Genomic DNA, 8478 nt, shown 5'->3' with positions numbered 1-8478 from the left:
TTGTGTATGTTAGTAGGAGAGGCTAGGGAAACCATCAATGAGATGGACTGACACAGTTACTGCAGCAATGGCCTCAAGTGTAGCAGTGATGAGGAGAATAAGACAGTGTCAAGATCTGCTGTTCATAGGGTCACTGTGAGTCATGCTCAGCTTGATGGCACCTAACAACTACAACTTATTTTCCAGTTTGGGCATATGCTTGTTTGTTTAGTGCTTGTTCTCATCAGTACAGCATCTGTCTTGTCAGTTTGCTTATCTTATGAGTCCCTGTGATGCTGGAGGTTATGCCACTGGTGTGCCAAATGCCAGCATGGCCCACCCATGCTGGACAAATTTCAGCCAAGCTCTCAGATTAAGAGAGACCAGGACGCAGGACTGGCCTTCTGAAATAGCAAGCCTTCAAAACTCTATGATCAAAAAAGGAATAGAGGTAACATATAGTATTAGAGGTGGACTCCAGATAGGAAGTCACTCAAAAGTGAGGAGAAAGAGTTGTAAATATCCACTAATAACTGGAACACGGAATGTATGAAGCATGACTATAGGAAAATTGGCACTTGTCAAAAATAAAATGGAATGCATAAAGATAGAAATTCTAGGCATTAATTAGCTAAAATGAGACTGGAAACTGGCCACTTTGAACAATATGATCTACTATGCCAGGAATGAAAAGTTGATTACTAGATGTTAAGTATTATTAGTCATTAACTCATGGCTGATCAGCAGATTGAGACACCTAACAATCCTCTCTCACTGTCCTCAAGTGGGAACCAACCCACAGCTGACTCTCTGCTGGGTTTTTGCAGGCTGTGAATCACATAAGGAAGACTGCTCATCTCTCTCCCTAGGAACCAACCGCTGGTGGATTCAACAGTGAGAGAAGCATGACCTCCAGTCAACTCCCTACAGACTACACCCCTGGAGCAATTCAGAACTAAAACCACAAAGATACAGCACTTCATGCTCACTAGAACAAGCAGTATAAGAAAGATGAATAATTGTCAAGAATAAGGAGAATTAGAACACTCATATATTGCCAATGGCAAGGAAAAATGGTACAGGCATGTCAGACGTTTGTGTGAACATAGTTACTACGTTGCTGTTATTGGGGAGCATTGGGTAACTATAACTCCTATCAACTCCACAGGACAGAGAATTGTACCACAGGATTTCCTACACTGTAATTTTTAGAAGAACAGAGTGGTGCAGTGGTTAAGCACTCAGTTACTAAATGAAAGATGAGCAGTTCAAAGCCACCAGCTCCTCTTCTGTTTGGGTTTTCAGCTTTGAGATCTATACAAGAGCAGAGTGCCAAAACCTTTTCTTCCCTGAAGCAGCGGAGTGGGTTCACACTGCTGCCTGTTCTGTTAGCAGGTAGGAAGTTAACCGTTGTGACACTCTTAGATGCTGTTAAGCTGACTCTTACTCATAGCAACCCTTCTGACAATGGAATGAAACACTGACTAACCCCCGACCACCCTCACAATCTCTGCTTACTCCTAATACTGCAGTCGCTGTGTCAATCCACTGAGGATCTTTCCTCACAGTCTACCGCACAGTTAATATTTTTCACCAACACTACAATTCAACGATCCACTTTACCAAAGGAGCCCTGGTGACAAAGTCAGTACAAAGTTGTGCTGCTAACATAAAGGTGACTGGTTCAAAACCACCAGCAGTTCTGAGGGAAGGAGATGAGCAATTTCTTCCTGTGTGAAATGTAGTCTCTGAAACCCCACTGGAGGGTCAGCTTCGAGCTCTGAGTTCGTTCCAACTCAACAGCAATGGGTCTAAATACTACCTTACCAAGCATGATCCCCTCACCAAGGACTGCTCAGTCACTTTTGGATTTTTTCCTTCTGGTATTCTTTCTTCTTAAATTTTAACTTCTATTTTATATTGCTTTGCTTACAAAATTCATTTACATTGCGTTTCACCCTATCCTTCAACCACATTGTGTTTCATGCAATCAGAGGGACTGGTCACTTTGATAACATGTCCTAAGGTATGTGAAACAAAATCTCACCATCCCCACTTCTAAGGGTCATCAGGGTTGCACTTCTTCCAAGGAAGATTTGTTCTTTTGACAGCCTACTGCACAGTCAATATTTCTCACCAGTACTACAATTCTTCAGTTGTCTTAACTCAGTGTCCAAATTTCATATTCCTATAAGGTGACTTGAAAATATCATGGTTTGCATCTGGCACCTTTTAGTCCTTAAAGTGACATCCTTGCTTTTTATCACGTTACAGAGATGTTACGCAGTACATTTGCCCATGGAAATATGTCACCTGACCTCTTGACCTCCACTGAGTCTGTTCCAACTCACAGCGACCCACTTTCAGGGTTCCAAAGCTGCAAATTAAGTCTCTTGAGGAAGTGACTATCCTCCTTTCTTCCTTAAGGCTGGTGGTGGATTAAAACCACTAGAGATGAAGCGCTCTGGCCAGTCACACAACACCTGAAGGGCAAAGCCGCCAGAGCTTTCTCAGCTTACTCATTCTCATTCTCATTCTCATTGCTGCTGATTCAGAATGGACTCACAACTGACCATCTATTGAGTTTCTAAGGCTATAAATGGCATAAAGATTGTCCATCTTTCTCCTAAGAAGCCACTCCTGAAGCTAAAAAAATGTCAGAGAAGAAATCTCTCCCAAATCTTCTAGAGGGAGTATGGCTCTGTCAGCACCTTGGTTTTGGATTTCTGGCAACCAGAGTAGATAGAATAAATGCATTTGTCTTACATCACCATGTTTGTGGTCATTTCCTGTGACAGCTAGTGGAACTTAGGAAACTAATACAGCAGAAATGGCAGCACAATGATATAGATGACAGAGAGGATGGCAGAGGTGGTGAGCACAGTGCAGGATAGGTTAAGGTTCACCTCTTTTGTTCATAGTTGACTTGATGACACCTAACAGAAACAAACAATAAAGCTGTATTCTTCATGACAGCCCCAAAATGAACACATTCCATCAATTCAGGAATGTATAATCAAAAATACAGTCTACAGCCACAGAGTGGCTATAATTAGCAGTAAAAATGACATGAGAATAGATACACACTATAAAGTGGAGGAATCGCAAAAGCACTATCCTAAATGCAAGAGGCCAGATGTAAAGACCACACATTAAGTAGAGACTTGTGGTCCATCAGAGCCACTGATACAGGTGTCCCTGAGGTGACTCCAACTGGCAGCAGCCCTATCTAAAACAGACGGGAACTGTCACTGATCTGGGACATCCTCACAAGCATCACTGTGTTCACACTCATTGCTGCAGTCACTATGTCAATGCACCGCACTGATGGGCTCCTCTCTTCTGCCATTCCTCCACTTTTGCAAGCATGACGCTCTTCTACAAGGACTGACCCCCCTCATGACAGTACACACACATATGCAAGTTCAAAACCAAGAAAGAGTTCTCCTAGATGACTAAGATAAAGAATGTATAACAAACATTCATCAACAGGAACCTCAGCTGAGGGACACAAACATCCTCATATAGCTAGAAGATTGGAGCTGTGATTCGTCTTAAGGAAAGGATACTTTGCCCATGGTCCATTACATAGGGAAAGCTACAACTGATTTTTCTACATACAAGGAGTAATCATAAGGAAGTGCTCCACACAGTAAATGGATAAAGAAAATTCTACCCACGGTCTCAACAGGGAGGAAGGGAATTTGTTGTCTGCGTAGGATATGCATAAAGAGAACTCTTGAGTCTTCAGGTTAAAGGAGCCCAGTGAATTCTGAGCAAGACAAGTGCAAATATATTCCACGCAGCCACAGTGAGGGATACAGCAGTGCAGCAAAATGAAAGGAAACTAACACGTTGCTGCAAACGACGGTCGTCAATTTAAAAAGTGTGCGGCAACGTGTTAATCACAGGATCGCACAATTTGATGGGGAGAGTGACAAAGGAGGAGGGGTGAAGAAATAAGAAAGATCCGACGTGGAAAACAATGTATACGAAGTTTGTAAATAATACCAATATAAAATTTAGAAAGGGGGGGAGCTAAAGGAAACAACAGAAAAACTACCTAGGACAAAACCCAGATGTTGTTGTCATGTGCCTTCAGGTCACCTACCACTCACAGCAACCCTACGAACAGCAGGTCAGAGTCCTGCCCTATTTCCTGCCATCCACACGATCTCAGATATGCTCGAGCTCATACAATATCAAGAAATGTACACTAACAACACACATCTTATCAACAAAAAGAGATGTGAGAACACACTAGAGAATTATACTCAAAACGTAAATTCTACACTTGTGTAAGTGATTCCAAGAACACCGAGGTGGTGATAAAGACATTTGCAAGCATACAGATGTTGAAAGAGTTGACAACTTGTAGACCCCTTTTGAAAGAATTTCTAAAGATTACAGAAGTCAAAAGTAAACTGTGCACTTCTTTCCTTTGTACGCTGCAGCAGCGGCCTCTTATGTGCAGGCTTCAGGAGAGGCCTGCCTCTAGTGTTCTCCGTTGGGGCAACGAGAAGGTCTGGTTAGACCCCAGCGAGACCAATAAAGTGGCCAATGTCAACTCTCAGCAGCCAATCCGGAAATGGATCAAAGAAGGCCTCATCATCCTCAAGTCTGTGACTTGTCCATTCTAGGGCTCGATGCCAAAAATAAAAACAACACAACAAACCAACCTGTGCCTGCAGGAAAGGCAGGCATATGGGCACAGGTAAGTGAAAGGGGACTGCCAATGCGTGAATGTCTGAGAAGGTGACCTGGATGAGGCTGATTTTGCCCTGGCTACTCTGTAAAAACCAAGAGTTTAAGAAGATTGATGCCACATGTGTCAGTGACTGCACCTGAAAGAAAAGGAGAATGTGTTCAAGAACAAGCAAAGTCACAAGCTGAAGGCAAACAAAGCTCACAGGAAGCTCCTGGCTGAGCAGGTTGAGGCCCACAGGTCTGAGGCCAAAGAGGCACGTGAACGTCGTAAGGAGGGGCTCTAGGCCTCCAAGAAAGAAGAAATCAAGACTCTGTCTAAAGAGGAAGAGACCAAAATATAAAAACCCTTTCCTGTCTGCACATGGTGGCCTTGGCAGTTGTACAGACCAACCATTCAATAAGCCAAGTCTTTAAGTGCAAAAAAAAATAGGTAAAATATGTTCAGTTGTACTTTCCAAGGATTGTTACTGTTGTTATGTGACATCAAGTCAGAACTTACTCAGAGCTGACCCTCCAGAGGCTTTTCAGAGGCAATAAAAAGCATGGGAGGGAGGGAGGGAGAGAGGGAGAAAAGTGCAACAATGAATGACTGGAAACCCTAAGCCTCTGTAAACTTTCATTAAAATGAATAAGGGGGGGAGGGGAAGCATGGAAGGTGAATGCCCATCTTTCCACTGTAGAGCAGTTGAGAGCTTTGAACCATGGATCTTTTTGTTGACTGCATGAATCCTTACCACTAGGCCACCAGAGCCCAATGTCTTCCAATGATAGCCTAACAGTATCCACTTGCCTTGCTTTCCTCCAGTGTAACCAAGAGTTCAAGCTCCAGTCTATTTCCCTTTTCCTTGAATCTAGGCTAGCCATGTAGTTCCCCTGAAACCCCCAGAATGTGGAAGAAGTCAGATCAGGCTTTGAAAACAGATCGCAATAAGGCCAACTGGTTTTCAACTAGTTCTCTTACATGCATACTCTCAAGGCCCCAGCTGTTGTTATTACATGCTGTCACAGTGTAACCAACTCAGAGCTAAGCCACCAGGTTGTAAATCATGGGAGAATACTGCCTCCACAAAGCAGGTGGTGGATTTGAACCTCATGCCTGTCATATAAGAAGTGTACCCTTCATATTAGAGAGACTTCAGGTAACTACTTGTGACCCTCACATAAGCCCATCCTCCAGCTAAGTACCACTGAGGGCCACGAGCTGTTCTAAAAAAGCAGAATGGCTGGCAGAGTGTTGTTCCTCAAACTTCTAACCTAATGCATATATTAAAATTATTATTTTCTTAATGATGATAACAAAACTGATTATCTATTTGTAAAAAAACTGAAATAAGACCCCTATCTCACACCAAACAATAACTAATCCACAATGTGGATTAAGGAAGGACCTAAAACGATAAAGTTCATCAAAGAAAAAATCGGGGAAATTTAGGATCTGTGGATTAAATAGAGTATCAAATATAACTTAAAATGAGCAAGCTGCATAGGAAAAACTAGATCACTGGAACCTTATTTAAATTAAATTAAATCCTTACGTGCATCAAAGACTCCTTCAGAAGAGTAAGAAGAGAACCTGTAGATTGTGCATATTTGGCAACAACGTATCTGACCAGGTGCTTGTCTCTAAAATTTACAGAAAACTAAAAAAAAAAAAATCAACAAGATAAGCCAATTACAAAACTGTCAGAGCTTTCACCAAAAAAGAAATTCAGACAGCTAAAAAGGCTCAAGATCAGTAATGTAATAATTATGAGGGGGGGTGTAGAAAGGAAAATGTGCAACAATGTATGAACGGAAATCCAAGTTCTTGGTAAACCTGCATTAAAATTTCCATTAAAAATGAAAAATAATTAGAGACAGGCAAATAAAAATGAGTTATCCACCTACCCTAGCAACAACAGCAGTATTCAATGAAACAGGGAACCATACACACTGACAAAGATGTGGAGAGACTGGAATTCCCATACACTGCTCCTAAGAATGTAAAATGGTATAACCACTATGAAAACCAGTTAGCATTCCCTTAGAAAGCAGGGCCTAGAAATACCATCTGATCCAACAATCCCATTATTGGAATGTATCCCAACAAATTAAGAGCTTCCCACAAACTGATCACACATACACCCCTGTTATGGGTCAAAAGAATGGAACAGTATCTCTTAGGGGAAAAGCAATTGATAGGAAGCTTCAGAGAGCAAGGCTGTTGAAACAACTTCTCACATACTCTGGGTATGTTATGCTGTCAGTCCTTGGAAAAACATAGCATGCTGGGCAAAGTCGAGGGTCAAAGAAAGAGAAGGTCCTCAATGAGATGGACTAACACACTAACGGCAACAATGGACCTGAGCAGGGCAGAGATCATGAAGATGGAACAGGATCCGGTACTTTCTTTTCAATTTGTTATTCAGTGTCACTATGAGGTACAGCCTCTAACAAGTTTACTATAGCATTATTTACAACAGCAAACAACCCAAGTGTCCATCAACACAAAGTATGGAGCATTGCTGTTGTTATGTGCCACCGAGTTGCCCATGACATAGACAGACCCTATGTACAATAGCTCTGAAGCCTGCTCTGTCCTAAGCCAGTCTCACTGACTCTGACAAACCTAATCCCTTTGCCCCAGGTACTGTGTCAATCCATTTCATCAGGAGTCTTCCTCTCCTTCACTGTACCTACAACCTTTCCAAGCATGATGTCCTTCTCCAAGGACTGGTCTCTCATGACCATGAACCCAAAGTATGTGAGATGGAGCTTCAAAATCCTTGTCTCCAAGAAGAAACTTGGTTTCACCCTCTCCAAGACAGACATTTGTTGTCCTGGGAGTCACAGGTATACTCAATACTCTTCTCCAGCACCACAACACAAAGGCATCAATTCTTCTTCTGTCATCCTTAGTCACTGTCCAGCTCTCTGATGCATAACAAGTAACTGTGAAGGCCATATCCTGGATCAGGTGCATCTTGGTCTTTAGACTGACATTACTGCTCCTCAGCACTTTGGAGAGGTCCCTAACAGCAGACTTCCTAGGTACAATTTGTCTTTTTTTTTATTTCCTGGCTGCTGGTAGCAAGGGTGTTGATTGTGAAGCAGAAATTGTTAACAATCTCAATCTCCTCCCCATCCATCATGGGGCTGCCAATTGGCCCAGTGGTGAGGATCTTTGTCTTCTTGATATTAAAGACTACAATCCTTGACCTTCTGCCACAAATGCTTCAGGTCCTCCTCAGTTTTGACAAACAAGGTTGTGTCGTCTGCATATGACAGGTTGTTGATGAGTCTTCCTCCAATGCTGATGCAACATTCCTCTCATAAAATCCAGCCTCCCAAATGATCTGTTCTGCATATAGTTTGAAAAGGTATGGAGATAGGACGGATTCCTGACGCACTCCCTAATCTTGAACTATGCAGTGTTTCCTTGCTCTGTTCTGACAACTGTCTCCTGGTCCAAGTATAGGTTTTTCATGAGCATTTATGCATCCCTAAAACTATTCAGAATGAATAAAATACTACACTGCATGGATGAGTCTAAAACAAATTCTACTGAGTGAGGTTAAGTCAGTTACAAAAGGATAATTAATAAAACACAATGAAACATCAAAAAAAATGATAATTATACTATAAAACCACTATTATAAAAAACAAAACAAAGATTTACACACAGAATCATTCTTAAAATGTTATAAGAATTGAGAAGGGAGGGTAAGGGGAGTGGACACTAATGCATTATAATTAATAAATTCTATTAATCAATGATAATTCATAATCTATATGAATGATTGCCTGAAAACC

The 8478-nt window shown here is 41.8% G+C and overlaps 1 pseudogene; it reads left to right on the top strand.

The window, feature by feature from the left end:
* Window positions 1-4331: 4331 nt before the first annotated feature.
* Window positions 4332-5027, top strand: LOC102847156 (annotated as a pseudogene).
* Window positions 5028-8478: the final 3451 nt, after the last annotated feature.

The sequence above is a fragment of the Elephantulus edwardii genome, unplaced genomic scaffold, assembly GCF_000299155.1.
Source record: "Elephantulus edwardii isolate Elephantulus edwardi_28Jun2011 unplaced genomic scaffold, EleEdw1.0 scaffold00038, whole genome shotgun sequence".
Lineage (NCBI taxonomy): Eukaryota > Metazoa > Chordata > Mammalia > Macroscelidea > Macroscelididae > Elephantulus > Elephantulus edwardii.
The sequence above is the reverse complement of the archived record's forward strand: the minus strand, read 5'-3'. Positions and strand labels throughout refer to the sequence as shown.